General features: G+C 52.2%; 1 long non-coding RNA gene and 2 other non-coding genes across 3 annotated transcripts in view; 1 reads left to right on the top strand and 2 right to left on the bottom strand.

Annotated features, from left to right (window-relative positions):
* Positions 1-4,426: 4,426 nt before the first annotated feature.
* TRNAF-GAA (transfer RNA phenylalanine (anticodon GAA)) lies at positions 4,427-4,499 on the bottom strand. Its single transcript has one exon. It is a non-coding gene; the product is annotated as a tRNA-Phe (tRNA).
* Positions 4,500-7,262: 2,763 nt separating this feature from the next.
* TRNAQ-CUG (transfer RNA glutamine (anticodon CUG)) lies at positions 7,263-7,334 on the top strand. The gene has a single exon. It is a non-coding gene; the product is annotated as a tRNA-Gln (tRNA).
* A 3,826-nt stretch (positions 7,335-11,160) lies between these two features.
* Positions 11,161-13,250, bottom strand: part of LOC127041949 (uncharacterized) — a 111,831-nt gene continuing 109,741 nt past the window's right edge. The window contains exon 2 of the long non-coding RNA XR_007771789.1: positions 11,161-11,251. This is a non-coding gene — a long non-coding RNA (uncharacterized LOC127041949). The remainder of the gene's footprint in view (positions 11,252-13,250) is intronic.

A 13,250-nucleotide genomic window follows, 5' to 3' on the forward strand; every position in this document is an offset into this window, starting at 1 on the left:
TGGCCTTTTAGGTCGATTAAAGTTCAAACATGGAGGGACTCTTGTCTGCTGAGGCCTAAAACCAGGAAGGCTCCATATTCTTGTGGCCTTCCACCCTCCCGAGTTACGTAGGGTTATGCTTAGTGACACCAACAGTCACAATACTAAAAGACATGCCAGTGCATGAGTGCACCACCATTGCCATGCAGGGGAAAACCGGTGCAAATTACCAGGGCCTGGTGGTCCAGAAGAAGGCCCAAGGCCTAGTTTCCCTGGCTTCATTGCCCTGTTTAGCTGGTCCACCTTGCTAGGGGGCCTGAAAAAATTTTTCACTGGGCCTGAACCCGCTTTCAGCGGCCCTGAGGGTATGGGGGGGCCTTGCCCCCCTCCACGGAGCATGGGGGTGCCAATAGGCACCTATGCATTGTCCCCCCAAGCAGGCCCAAGATGGAAATAGGGGGCCTGTGCCCCCAACATGGAGAATCTGGTGTGCAACCTTGCTTAACGGGTCAGTCTGTCCTTTCTCTGACTGTCCCATTCCAGCTTCAACTAGCACTTGTGGTTCATTCGTTCTTTTTCATTCCTTTCCTTCTCTAGCTTGCATGTTCTTGCTTTCTTTTTCCCCCTCTACCTTTCATGCTCTTCCTTTATTTCCTTCTTTTTCCATTTTTTTCTCTCCCTTTATTTCTTTCTCTGCCTTCCATGTTCTTTTCGCTCTCGCTCTCTCCCTGGTTATTTTTTTCACTCGCTCTTTTTTCTCACTCCCTTCCAAGCCAAGCACGTTCTCCTCACACACACATTTTGACAGATTTTCCTCCTGATCACAGAGTGTATTAAGCATGTCTTCAGTGGGGGTTTGGCAGCCAGGGAGCAGGAAGCAGGCTGACTGGGTGTCTTTGTGGCTGTCTGCTGGCCACACATAAGCATGGTCCTCCCCTCCTCTTGCCCCTCCCTCAGTTGCTCTCTAGCTTTTAAGCCTTCCCTTGGAGCTGTCAGCACCAGCCGCCTCTACTTTAGGTGTCCAGAGCAGGAAAGGTGTGTTGGGCTCCAGCCTGAGACTCTTCCACCGTCCTGCCTAGCCCTGACTATCAAGCCTGCCCCTGGCACTCCTTCCTTCAAGCGCCATGTGGACAAGAGGCAACATGTGGCTGCAAGCAAAATGGTTAAACTTGTGGGCATCAGGACAAGTTGCGAAAATCCCAAGCAGCTGGTCAAACCACAGGACTGCAGGCATCAGCAACCAGGGTAGTAAGTTCTAGAGCCCCAACCCATTGTGGCCTTCACAACTGGGCTCTAGAGGGCAAATCACCCAGCAGGAGGAGAAAGATTTGCTCTTACTCGGCTGGAAACAGGGAAGTTGAGCACTGTGAGCTTCAGAGGTTTGCCACAAGGTCCCACTGAGATTTGAATTCAGATAGCAGGATTCAGAGTCCTGAGTGCTGCCCATTACACCATGGCACCAGCTTGTGCTGCCTTCTCTGCCCATCAGTAACCCTCACGGAGCTGGCTTGTGTAAGGGACTGTTGGCCCCTTACTAAAGCTCAGTGGGTTTTTGGTTGGCTAGTTCCCAGTACCAATAGAAGAGGGAAGGATCAATAGGAAATCAAGACCCTAAGACTGACAGTCCCCAGGAGCAATGGGGAGAGGCCAAAGCTCCAAAGTTAGCCCGACTGACAGGCCAGGCAGTGTAATGAGGGAGTCACCAGTGCAGGGGATCTCATCATCTGTGTGAGCTGGAACTACCTGGGCCAGAGTGGGACCCAGCTAAGGAGAAAGCAGGAGCCCGAGAAGAGGCAGGGAGAAGAGCTGTGCCAGCCAGGGAGAACCAGAGCAGACCCATGCTAGGAATTGAGCCGGAGCAGCATGAGCCACAGAAGCTGCCCAGGGAGCAGATCTGTGCTGGGAGAAGAGCTGCAGCAAGCAGAGCCAGAGAGGCCGGGGAACAGCCCAGGGAGATGGAGGCAGAGCCGCAGCAGCACTGGGGCTGGAGGTGGGTGCAGTGAGCAGCTTGGGAGAATGAGAGGGACCCTGGGCAGAAGGCCCAGCACAAGGAGATGCCACCAATCGAGAGGCCTTGCAGGCCAGACCTTCGGGGGTGGGGGATCATATTGCCTACATGGGGGCTGACGCTGGGAACAAGGGTCCTGTCACCTAGAGCATGTGGCCACTGCCATAGCAAATGTCCAGCCTGTGGTGTCCCTGCACACAGCCAGGACCTGGGAAGGAGGCCTGGGACAGGTGAGGGAGAGACTGTGACCTGCCCTGACACTCCGGAGATGCTGGTTGTGCTCTTCCTGCACCACAGAACAGGGTGATGTGTTTTCCTTTAATCTTTCCTTATGTTTTACATTAATTGCTGTGTAGTAAATTGTATTTGCTTGAAGCAATGCAATGCAATGATGAGTGGGTCAGGGAAGTGCCCAGAGTGGAGAGAGTACCCCAGAGTGGGGACACTGTAGCCCTTTTCAAGTGAGCACGACAAGACTGGGGGTCAAGCCCCCCAGGATTCCTGGGCCCAGCCTTGTTGGGGTTACGAGGACTCTGCCACACGTGAGAGTAGAAAGAGCGTCCTTGGGGTCAGACAGGTCTCTGGGTAAGGGGGTGGGGACTCAGATCCTTTCTCTGGCCAATTACACCAGGGTCATGTATAAACCAGGGAAGTTCCCCACAATAGCTGGACCTGAACCCCCTGTACACTTGCCCTCTGTCCTCATTGCTTCTCTGTCTCTCTTCCCCTCATCTCTGCTGGTCTCCCTCTGAGCTTTCTTAGCACCTGGCCCCATAGCTCTTCCTGCCAGCCAGAGACTGCTTGTTCTAAGCCTGCTCCTGTGGATGTGGCCTCTCTCCTGATTCCTGAGGAAAGGAACCTTTCCAGGAAATGGCCATGGATTCTGGGAATCTGCATGTGGCTGATGGACAGCACCAGGAATCATTTGGCTCCTGGCACACAAGGCCACTTAAAAGCTGAGTGCCTAGACAGGGGTTAAACGCTGGATCTTCAGATTAAGAGCCTGATGTTCTACCAACTGAGTTAGTTGAGACCATTTTCACCATTCACCACAAGAGCTAGCAGGTAGGCAAAAGAGAGGCAAAAAAAGTCCCAGGAACCTCTCCTCTTTTTCTGCACATCCACTGTCTGTCAGCAGGATTCCTCCTCCTCCTTCCTCCTGTGCCTCAGTGTGACTAAATCTCCACACCTAGACAGCTGGTCCATCCGCTGCACCCCAATCCCCCCATGCCTGAGCCTCCCTGCCAAAGCCCTGCACCTGGCTCCATAGAATTCTCATGTGTTGCTGGGAACTCGACTTCTTGTGCCCAGAGAGTCTTGGCCCCCCTCAGTAGATGACCTGAGAAACGCAATGTCCGACTTTTCCAAAGAAGGGCTTGGAGGGGTTTCTTCTGGTGTTACCATGTGGCCTAATGGATAAGGTGTCTGAGTGTGGATCAGAAGACGGAGGGTTCCAGTCCCTTGGTGGTTGTGTTTCTGCAGTTCTACCATTGTGTTGAAAGTTCTGCTCCCTTCAGGGCTGGAACCTCTTCTTGGCCGCTCAGGCCAATGCTCTGGCTTCAGCTGGAGCTCTGGGAAGGAGTTGAGGGTTGGGTATCACAAAGGCTGGGGCATGAGCCCCAGGTGCTTCCAGTCTAGCCTTTGCCCTTCCTGGTTTGCCAAAGAAAATGGGCGGATGCCCGGGCTAGCGTGTGCACCTGTCCCTGTGCTGGAGGATGCTTGCTACATAGCGTCTTCAGAGCCTGGGTGTTTCCCTACTTGTTGCCACTTCAGGAAAAGCCTCTTGGGGTAAAATCTCCTGCCCCACTGCAAAAGTGAGCACCCTGATTGGGAGCAGTCAGAGGCCCCACCATGGGGGCTGGCCCTGCTTTCCTACCCACTTGTAATGTTATCCACAGAGCATCAGCAGCTGCTCTGCATGCTGGTGACCTTCAGTGGGTGTTTGGCATGGCAGGGAGCAGCCTGGCTGGGTGTTCTTGTGCCTGTCTGAAGGCTACACATAGGCATGGTCCTGCCCTCCTCTAGCCCTGACTTCCGTTGCTCTGTGGCTTTTAAGCCTTCCCTTGGAGCTGTAAGCACCAGCTGCCTCTGCTCTAGATGCCCAGAGGAGGAGAGGTGTGCTGGGTCACTTTTACAGATGCCCCTTCCCTGGTACTGCCCTTGCTGAGCTGCACAGAGGAGCTTCCATCCCCAATCTCTGCCTGTCACTGCCCAGCAGCCCCCTGGCACCATTCCTGAGGACTACCCTGCCTCGCTTTCTTCCTACCATGTTGGGAAAGACAGTTCTCATTATTAAAGGTCAGGTGGGCCAGCTAGGGGCAGAAGCCTGTTCTATGTTTTCCTACTGCAGAGCCCAAGCTCAGGAACTCACCTTGGGTGCAGGCACTGCTGTGCTCCCAGAAAACAAGCCACCCCTGCACAAAGAGGGATGACAGGGCCTGCCAAAGCCTGGGATTGAACCAGGGACCTTTAGATCTTCAGTCTAACACTCTCCCAATTGAGCTACTTTGGCAATTGCATGAAAACATTTTGGCCTGTTTCTTCTCTATCTGGGATGTTTTTGTCAGCAGTCGCACACAAAAAGGACAGGAAAACAAAAGGCTGCTCCACACCCCCACCGGAGGAACCCCGCACCGTTAGCTCTGGTGAGTAAGAAGTGTCTGTTGGCTGACAGGGCCTGTCCCCCAGGAGCTGGAACAGCAGCTGCAAACTCCCCCTCGGCTCCAGGCTGTGGGAAATGCTCATTGCCTGGCTGCATGGGCGGATGCTGCTCCGTGCTCTGGAGAGTGTCTGTATTGGTCCGTCAACCCCCCGTCTTCACTGAGCCAGTCTGGTAAGGTCCCAAGTGCCCCCTCCGGCCTGGCAGCTGAGAGTCTGTGCAGACATCAACCCTCTGCCAGCTCCAGAGCCAGCAGAAGTGCCAGACCCCCCAGCACCACAGGGGCACTCAATGCACTTCCTGTGGGGAAATGTTTCCTTGGCGTCCTGCTGCTAGAGTGAGAGCCAGGAGAGAGCAGTGTCTGGCTCACCGTGAGGGAGAGAAGGGACCTGATGAGTGCGGATCTCCCTCAGCCTCCCCCGCAACGCTGGTCAGTTTTATTGTCACTGTAATAGTCAGTGCTTCCCTTCAGAGCCGGCCTTAGAGGGGTCTGGGACAAATCCCCCCCTTTCCTCCTCAGGCCCAGACCCCACTCCACCCCTTCCCCCAAGTCCCCACCCCATCCCATCTCATCTCTTCCCTTCCTGCACCTTCCTGCCCCATTCCTCTCCCACCCCCACCTCTTCCCGTCTCTGCTCCTTCCCCTCCCCACCCAGTGCCTCCTGCACCCAACTGAACAGCTGATCACTGGCAAGTGGGAGGCACTGAAAGGGAAGAGGAGGAGCTTGTCAACAAGGCCTGTAGTGTGTGGGTGGGTGGGGGGAGCTGGCTGTCAGTGGGTGCTGAGCACCTATTTTTTATCTGTTGGTTCTGCAGCCCCGCAGCTCCCATGGAGTCGCTGACTTGGCTTCTTTCGCACTCTAGAGAGAGGAGCAGAACCAGGGATATGGCTGATCTATGGGGCACCAGGTGAGTGGCAGAGGCTTCAGGTGCAGAGAGTTTGCCTGACCCCTCATGGACACAGTGTGAGGTGGTGCCCCCGGGGATCTCTATGAAAGGAGAAGAACAGGATTTACTTGGGGTGGGGAGAGAATTGAGAGTGTCTCAGGGGGTTGCCCAGAGGTGTTGCTCAGGTGAGAGACTGGCTAAAACACAGGCCTCACTGTGAGCAAGATTCAAACCCACACAGGGAAACTCTACTAGATTTTAACTCCCACATATTAACCACTCAGCCATCACAGCTGAGAGTGACAAACTGCCCTAATGCCAGAGAAACTGGTAAAGAATCACAATGACCAGGTGTGAAGTCATCTGAACTACAGAATTCCCACCACAAACCTGGCTCCCAAAGCACGGGGGGGATTTGGGTTTGTTCTCTTTTCTTAGCCATGTGCAGTCGCACAGAGAGAGTGTTTAAAAGTCTCCCCTCCCACAGAGCGGGAATGGGAAATGATTCTCAACTTGAAGCCTGATGTAGGGTGACCAGACGTCCCGATTTTATCGGGACTGTCCTGATATTTGCTTGTTTGTCCTGCGTCCCGACCGATGTTTGGTCGGGACCCTGGACAAAAAAATAACTTTGTCCTCTTCTCTGGCACACAGGCATAGTCTGGAGGGATACTTGCCCCACCCAAACTCCGCCCCCTCATTCCCCCATTGGATCCCTCCCCAAACCCTCGCCCTGCCCCGGCCTCTTCCCCAAGCACGCAGCATTCTTCCTCCCTCCCAGGTTTGCACACAGGCCATGGCCATGGCTGGGAGCACAGCGCGGAAGCTGCTCCAGCCCTGCAGCCTGCGGGCAGCGCAGTGGGGCTGGGGGCAGCATGAAGCAGGCAGGGCCCAGGTGGACAGGGGGCGGAGACACACGTGGGGTGGACACGCTCCTGCCGGGAGCTGCCTGGTTCACCCCTTGCCCGGGGCCCGGATCATGGCTCAGCTGCAGAGCTTGGAGCCCAGGCTGGGACCAGGACGGAGGGGATGGGGGAGCTGGGGGTGCAGCGGGGGTTGGCGCCTAGAATTGGTTGAAGATGGGGCTGTGCCACTGCCGCTTGGCTGTGGGGCCCCTCCAGCTTTTTTTTTTTTTTTTTGCTCTGATCCCCGCATCCCGATATTTCATCTTTGACATCTGGTCACCCTAGCCTGATATGAAGGAGGATGTCTGGAGCAAGGGGCCAGGAACTGGCCTTTGCTAGAGAAACCACTGTCAAGTTTTAGCCAATTAGGACAAGTCAGCAAATAAGAACAACCTCAGATATCAGTAACTGCTACAGGTTGCAAATTCCTACATGCAGCAGTTTCTGGCACTACACCTGCACAACTCTGCTCCCCAGCTCTTCTCAGGCTCCTGCTCTCTCCTTAGCTCTGCCCCACTCTCGCCCAGGCAGTTCCAGCTCATAGGGAGGATGGAACCCCCTGGCCTGGTGACTCTCTCATTACACTGCCTGGCCTGTCAGTCCGGCTAACTTGGAGCTTTGGCCTCTCCCTATTGTCCCTGGGGACTGTCAGTCTCAGGGTCCTGATTTCCCATTGATCCTTCCCCCTTCTATTGGTGCTGGGAACTAGCCAACCAACCCCCCCGCACACACACACACACTAAGTTTTAGTAAAGGGCCAAGAGCCCCCTTACACAAGCAGCCCCATGAGGGTCACCGATGTGCAGAGAAGGCAGCACAAGCTGGTCCCATGGTGTAAGGGGCAGCACTCAGGACTCTGAATCCTGTAATCTGAGTTCAAATCTCAGTGGGACCTTGTGTTGGCTTGTGGTCATAGGCGGCAGGTTATAAACATTTGTGGTGCTCGGGCTCCAGGAATATTCAGGGCTGGGGGCCCTGCTCCAGCAATATTTGGAGCTGGGTCTCTTCCCTTGGCCCTGGCCCCTGCCTGTTACCCCTCGCGCTGCGTCCCTGCCTGACAAAAAGCAGCATGGGCCTGTCTCCTGCCTGCTCCTGCTGCTGGAGTAGAGGGATATTAGGCAGAAGTGCTGTCTGCTGCCCCAGGGTCCTAGTGCCTCCCAGCTACTAATGGCAAGGCAGGCTGCCCTGAGCCTCTCCAAAGCCCCCATCACTCTGCCCCAGTCTTGAGCCCCCTCCTGCATCATGAACCCCACAGCTCTCAGCCCTGCACTCCCTCCTATCCCCAAACTCCCTCCCAGAGGGTGCACCTCTCACTCCTTCCTACAACCCCACCCCCTTCCAGAGCCTGCACCCAGCACCCAAATTCCATCCCAAAGCCTGCACCCTAATCCCCAGTCCAGGATCAGCACCCCAGACCTCCCCCCTAAACCACTTCCCAGAGCCTTAGGCAGGTGGGGGTGGATTTTGGGGGGCAGAGTTGGGGGGCGGGTTCTGGGCTCCAACAAAATTTCTACAAACTTGCCACCCATGTTTGTGGTAAAGCCCCAGATCTCAACTTCCTTGTCTCCAGCTGTGTAAGAGTGAATCTTTCCCCTCCTGCTGGGTGACTCACACCTCCTAGAGCCAGGTCTTTGGCTGGGATGGCTACAATGGGTTACGGCTCTAGAACTTGCTACCCTGATAGTTGGGATTCTTGCTGCTGCACCTGATGTCCACAAGCTTGGCCCTTGTGCTTCCTACCACACTTTTCCTCTGGCTCACATGTCACTTGAAGAAAAGAGTGCCAGGATAGCAATTAATAGTCAGGTCCTGACAGGAGGGAGGAAGAGTCCCAGGCTGGAGCCCCACACACCTTCCCTCCTCCGGGCACCTAGAGCAGAGGCAGCCCAGCTCTGTCCGCTGGATACCTCGGCAGAGTAGGTGAGTTCATGTAAATACAGTCTGGTCCCAAAGCCTCCTCCCAACCCTGGTCATCACTAGCTGTCAGGGGAGAGCTCATTCACACCTCGCTTACAAATCATCATTTGAAATTCTAAGGTTGGCCAACACTGCCGAAGCCAATGCACCCACATTGCCAGTAAACACAACAGCTGGGTGAGGAAATCCGGCTTTGTCCAGACTTTCCAAACCTATTTTACTTTCTCAGGTACAAGTAGTTTTCATACGTTGTATCTGCTTTCAAAGTGTGTTAACGTTTCAATTTCCATTCAAATTTGCAACCAATGACAACATTGGCAGCGCTGCATGTAACTACCTGAACACTGAGAGGGGTGTTGGGGAAATTCGGGGAAGGGGGTGCACAGCCCCTGACTGGGGGGCGTATAGGGAATGCCCAGTTTCACTGAATTGAGTCTCCTACTGCAGCACCTCAGTAGGTTACATCAGAGAGGAGCTGCAGTGTCTAGGCAGTGGGATGCCTGTGCCTTTAAGAGCCCAGCCCTGGGAAGCCCATGCTGAGAGGTGCTGCCTGTGAGAGGGGAAATAAAAAAGCCCCTCTGCTCCCCCTACCCATGTTTGCAAACACTGGAGTCTCAGCCCACCGGGATAACTGTTACCCCTTGGCCCCTCCCTGTGCCAGGGTTTAACCCTCTGTCAGCGCCTCCCTCTGGGCTTAACTCCGGCTCCTCCCCATCTCCCTAACTTTGCCCTTCAGTCCCTTTCCTAACTCTGCCTCCAGTTGCTTGACTCCCTGACCAGTCAATTTCCACCCCCTGCTCAGACCCTGGCCACCCCCTCCTCTGATTTGCCTCTCTTTGCCCCTTTTTAATCCCCGTAAAAAGCAGGGGGTGCTGGGTCCCATTCACTGAAGGGAGGGCTGGGCTCCTGGCCCCTGCCTGCCCAGTGCTCAAAGTGCCCCATGATCTTGTGGCTGTTTGCTGAGTGCTGCAGGGTCACCCGAAGGTGGAGAGAGACGCAGTTAGGAGGTGATGCAGCCAAGGGTGCCTCACCCAACACTGAGATGCAGCCACCACTGGGGTGAGTTACACAAGTCAGCAAATGACTTTGGAGCAAGAAACACACTGAAAGGACCAAGGCAGCTGCAGGAGGTGGAGAAAACCAGAAAAAGCAGTATCCCTGGATCCCAGCCCAGCCCCTCCCCCACTCTACCCCCTAATCTCCACTCCTCTCCCACATTTGACGGGAGAACCCAGGAGTCCTGGTCCCCAGCCTGGCGAATCCCATATTTTGATATGGCTCCATCCAACAGCTGCTCCCACAATTGCAGAGCAGTGCCATGGTGCACACCGGGGCTTGCCTGTTTGCACAGGATGAGCAATGCCAGTGCCCCAGGATGGGGAGAGACGATGCTAAGGGAGAAGCAAGCAGCAGACAGCTCCCATGACAGAGAAAGAAATGCTAGGGGGTGCTATGCTGCAAGGAGTGAAGGGGGTTGGCAGGGAATGGGAGGATCTTCCCTCACACCAGGTGTGTCTGTCTCCCTTCCAATTCCTCCCCAGCCCTACCCCAGCCCAGGCTAATCCCAGCCCAGGTACCAGGGTTAAATTTGGCCTGGATTCCCCGGCTGCTGGGGGTGGGGCGTGGGGCTAGGAAGAATGAGCCTCTACTTCCCCTTCCCCAGACACAGTTGCATGGGCACAGACCAAAGGAGCCTGCAGCACTGCTGCCTAGAGGAAACTGAGGCATCAGCCACTGAGAGACACATCATGGCTCTCCTCATCCTTATCCTCTTTTCCATATACAACCTGGCCAGGGGAGGGGGGGGATAAACTCAGGGCAGTTGCATAGTTAACCTGTGGAACTCCTTGCAAGAGCATGTTGTGAAGGCCAAGACTATAACAGGGTTCAAAAAAGAACTAGATAAGTTTATGGTGGATAGATCCATCAAGGGCTATTAGACAGGGTGGGCAGGGATGCTGCCTGTAGCCTCTGTTTGCCAGAAGCTGGGAATGGGCAACAGGGGATGGATCACTTGATAATTCCCTGCTCTGTTCATTCCCTCTGGGGCACCTGGCACTGGCCACTGTCAGAAGACAGGAGGATACTGGGCTAGATGAACTTTGCGTCTGAACCAGTCTGGCCGTTCTTATGTCTCCCTTGGCGCAGCAGTGACACCCAGTGGCCAATCAGGGTAACACACAGAGCATGTTTCCCTTGGAGCAGCAGTGACACCTCGTGGTCATTCAGGGTAATGCACAGAAGATGTTTCCCTTGATACAGCAGTGATACCCACTGGTCAGGTGGTGTAATGCACAGCATGTGTCTGCACTCTACGAGCAGTGACACCCACGGACCAGTCACGGTAAGGCACAGAGTGTGTTTCCCACCAATCTGGGTAAGGCACAGAGCATGTTTCCCTTGGAGTAGCAGTGACACCGAGTGACCAGCAGGGGTGGCATCAGACTCTTCTCCTTTAGTGGGGGACTGAGATGGGCTAGACAAAAAATTGTGGGGCTGTGCCCCCCATCACCTGGCCCCACCTTTCATGGAGGTCATGACTCTGCTTCCTCTCAGCTAAAGGCCAGGGTCATCTCCTGTCCCCCGGGCTAGGGTTTACAGCAATACAAACTTTATTGAAATAAAATAGTAAACAGGGTTTACTTTAAATATTCTAAATCTGTCCAAATTTTAGTACTGAATCCAAAGTTCTCTTAAATATCCTGTCAGTAACCAAAACCTAAATGGAAACCAAAACCAAGGCTTAATTTAAAACCCAAACATTAAGAAAAACTTTATTTGTAAAAATAAAAACTAACAAATGCTTTAAATTAATAATTTCAACATTTTATCAAAAAAGTGTACTACAGCAGAATGATAAAATAACATCAAATAAATAAGCATGACCACTAAAACCTCCTATAAAGGAATTGAATCCTTGAAGACCGGTCAAATCTGTGTAAAATATGCAGAACTATGTCAAAACTGGTGTTGCAAGACAGCCATTCGATCCAGAAAATGTCAATTAAAAGCTCCAGTCCAACTAAAAAAACCAAAACAACCCAATAAACCAAAATGGTCACAGCCTGAAACAAACCTACACAGAAGCAAAATTAAACCTGTACCAACACTGGAACAAACAATGTAAATTTCTAATTCTAACTTCTTGTTTCTCCCAGGAGGAAGGTGTTTTGCACCCCAGTAACCAGGCTGTCACTGCAGCTTTCCTTTCACTAAATAAGAATTTTACCAAATAATAATTGCCCTCCAATTTCTCGAAGAGAAATTGAAATTGTATCTTTGCACTAATATCCCAAGTGTGTAAGTCCATCCCCTCAGAGCAGCCCCACACTCAGAGGCCAGGGGAGAATCCCAAATGGTTTGTGCATTTGTAAACCTGGGGCCTGAAGCTGATGAGAGAAAGGGAAGTGAGCCGTCTTGGAGCTTTCTGATACCACCTGCAGGGAGCACAGGGATTTGACTGAGTGACATCCTGGCTAATTTTCACCTTGTTCTCCACCAGCAGGCTCCACTGGAGAGCTCAGGAATGACTTGACCATGGCAGCACCCTATTTACATATTAAAAGCTGGCATTTTGGAGCCAATGGGGTGAAATGTGAGTACTTTTGGGGTTGGGACCCACATGAGAAGGGATGTGTATAAACTGGAGAGAGTCCAGCAGAGGGCAATAAAAATGATTAGGGGACTGAGACACATGACTTACGAGAACCTACAGGCCATATCCTGTATGTTAAGCTAAGGCAAAGTTAGCATATCTATATTGTGACCTTTTACTCAGAGAGGAAAATCGACCTTTATCATGTTACTTAAATAGATAAGTACCCATGCCTGTCCAAGACCGTTACCTAGCCCAATCGACAATGGAGAATGGCATAGGGTTTTATTCAGTGTTGTACTCACAGATTTAATAGGTACGCTACAAGGTAACTTATGTGCATATGTACATGTCATCAACAAGCACAAACATACTAGTGTATGAAGTAAATGTACCCTAATGTTTTGTGGGTTAGGAATGAAATTTGGGCATAGGAGGAAGGATTTCCGGCCCTTGTGCCCTATAAAAGAGGGAACCCACTTTGCTAGTGCACTTTGCTCTATCATTCTGACTTACTTCCTCCACTCTCTCTCTATGTACTATCAGCAGGCTGTACTCGTTCTTAAACTTTAAGTTTCAAGGGAACTAGGCTAAGTTCGGTTTCCCTACTTTTTTAGTCTTTATTAGGTTTTGATTTTAAGTTTAACATATACAAGTAAACCCTAAGTAACACTAGCTTTTTCGAAGCACTTCATCTTTCACTTAAGAATTGAGAAACCTGAACTGCAAGGCTGGTCCTGTGTCTCTTACCACCAGGTTATCAAGGAAGGTTGTGAGTATATTAACCATAACTTTGTTGCATATAATGCCATATGTATCTTCTGAATAGCAGTAATGCAACTGTAACTTTGTAACTCAATTAAATTAAACAAAATGTAAGCTAATCAATTAAATTTTCATCAAATTATCCAAATTAATATTATTAGTGCACCCTAAATCAGGGTACATGGGACAGAGAGTTGGAGTGCAGAGGGATGAAGGCACTGGCTCTAGAGGTTCAAGCTCTGGGGTGGGGTTAGAATGAGACATTCAGGGTGCAGTAGAGGACTCAGAGTTATGATAGAGAATTGAGCTGTGAATGCTCAGGAATGAGGCCAGGAAAAAGAAAATTGAGATGCAAGAGAAAAATCAAGCTAGAGCAAAAAGCAGAAAAGAAGTGTGTGATTCGAGCTGCAGAGGAAATAAAAAACCTTTCCCTGTTCTCTCTCACCAAAGCATCTAAGAACCAGATGAGAAACATCTCTTCCCCACTACAACAACAATTCAAGTTGACCTAGACTGAGAAAGGAAATCTTCTCC

Source organism: Gopherus flavomarginatus, unplaced genomic scaffold (genome assembly GCF_025201925.1).
Source record: "Gopherus flavomarginatus isolate rGopFla2 unplaced genomic scaffold, rGopFla2.mat.asm mat_scaffold_111_arrow_ctg1, whole genome shotgun sequence".
Taxonomy (NCBI): Eukaryota; Metazoa; Chordata; order Testudines; family Testudinidae; genus Gopherus; species Gopherus flavomarginatus.